This window comes from Cicer arietinum, chromosome 3 (genome assembly GCF_000331145.2).
Source record: "Cicer arietinum cultivar CDC Frontier isolate Library 1 chromosome 3, Cicar.CDCFrontier_v2.0, whole genome shotgun sequence".
NCBI classification, from domain to species: Eukaryota; Viridiplantae; Streptophyta; class Magnoliopsida; order Fabales; family Fabaceae; genus Cicer; species Cicer arietinum.
The window spans coordinates 45,211,951-45,213,840 of NC_021162.2; the positions used below are offsets into that span (position 1 = coordinate 45,211,951).

The 1,890-nt window shown below is 27.7% G+C and overlaps 1 long non-coding RNA gene across 1 annotated transcript; it reads left to right on the forward strand.

Annotated features, from left to right (window-relative positions):
- The first annotated feature begins 21 nt into the window (after window positions 1–21).
- Window positions 22–978, forward strand: LOC101501363 (uncharacterized). The gene is made up of 3 exons (XR_190508.4): window positions 22–342; window positions 442–518; window positions 651–978. It is a non-coding gene; the product is annotated as an uncharacterized lncRNA (long non-coding RNA).
- The last annotated feature ends 912 nt before the right edge of the window (window positions 979–1,890 follow it).

Consider the following 1,890-nt stretch of genomic DNA (forward strand, 5'->3'; position numbering starts at 1 on the left):
GTATTGTATAGTTGAGTTTCAGTTTGGTGTATTTGTGGTTGGGTGATCTAGTTCTTGGTCTAAGATTCTAAATGGCCTTATTAGAAAGGAAAAAAAAACTTATTGTAATGTTCTATTGTTAGAGTACTGCTTGTACTGAATATATTATAAAGAACCTTATATACCTTTTGCTATTTAAAAAAAAGAAGACTAATTCTTCTTTCTTTGTATTTGGTTTTAAACTTCATGAAATTCTCTAGCACTTTATGTGTCTTTCCTTCAATTTTTGATTTATGCTTCTTAGATGACAAGGATTAAAAAGCAGTCAACATTTTTGCAAGATTGGAGCAAGATTATTGAGAGGTAACTACACTTGGAACCTACTATTGATACTTGTATTGGATTTTGGATTTTTTATTTAAGGACTATTTTGTTTTAAATTTTGTAATGTTGTTTTGTTAGAAAAGTGAAGTAGTTTGCGGTGGGCACTTACTGGATTTGTTGTTTAAAGCATTGCATTTGCTATCATTCCTCTTTTGGTAAGTTTAGGACCTAGCTTATTTGGCTTGTTGAATATGAATTGGATTCTTAGCTCTTTTATTTTTATACATACAAGGATGATATTGTATTATAGTCTTTCATAACAATTATTTTATTTTTTTATCACCAAGGTAACAATGAAAATGATGATAAATTATTTCAAGTTGACGATGAAGGCGATGAATTTGAAGAGGATGACATAGATGACAAATTTGAAGAGGACAACGTAGATGCTAAATATGAAGAACACACACTTGAATGATTTAGATGATGATGTTAGATTATGCTTTTTTGGACGATGTTTTTTTACTAGGCATGTACTTGATTGAAGCATCAAAATTTCAACAAACTATATATTTTGCTAGACTTAGTACTTTTAAGTATTAAACTTTATTTGAATACTACCATTTATTTGTTTACTATATATGTTACTAATCTTAGACAATTTGTTTATTACCATTTATTTGAATACAACTTTGTTAATAATTTGTGTTAAATTTGCATTATGTTTTCCTTAGTTCAATTTGTGTATGTAATTAAATTTATTATTATAAAATAATGACAAAATGTCTAATTTATTATTTGAATTAATATAATAGAAAAATAAAAATTTATTTTGTATATATGAATACAGTTGAAAATGGTTGCCTATAAGCTCTAGCAATATTTTATTAATGTTCTCAATGTATTGTTGTAAAGCAACATTTATCAATTGTTGTCAGATATGGCAACACTTGAAAAATGTTGTCTTAGACGCGTTGAAAAATTGTTCCCTATTCCCATAGTTTAGGCAACATTTATAAATAGTGTGCCCAAAAGTGCGAGAAAAATGTTGCCAAAGATAATAGGCAACACTCGCATATGAGATGCCCGGAAAATGTTGCCTATTCTTTTTGACAACATTTTTCTGTGTTTTGCCAACATTTTTCAAATGTTGTTACAGAGCAAAAATGTTGTAGTGGATTCATACGAAGCTCACTATGTACGGAAGTAAAAATGTGGAAACAAAGAGTCCATGACCATTTTTCTTAAAATAGTTTAAAAAACAAAATATTATCTTTAAAAATGAGTTGTTGTTGTGATTTGAGTTGTAGAAATTTTATTAATTTTTAAGGAGTTAGAAAAAGTCCTCTTCGATGTTTTTAAGGTAATGATAATGTGGATTGAATGGAAGTTTTAAATCGGGTAAGTTTGTTTGCCTTCCATTAATTTTGATTGATTATATGTCTTTAAAAAAATAGTAGTGGTTATATAATTTTGAGATGTGTACGTAATGGTTGAAATAGTAATGATATATTTTTTTTGGGTGATTTTCAAATATCATTTTTGGTTTTAAAGGTTTTAACAAAGTAGTTAGAAAGTGCTGATCTT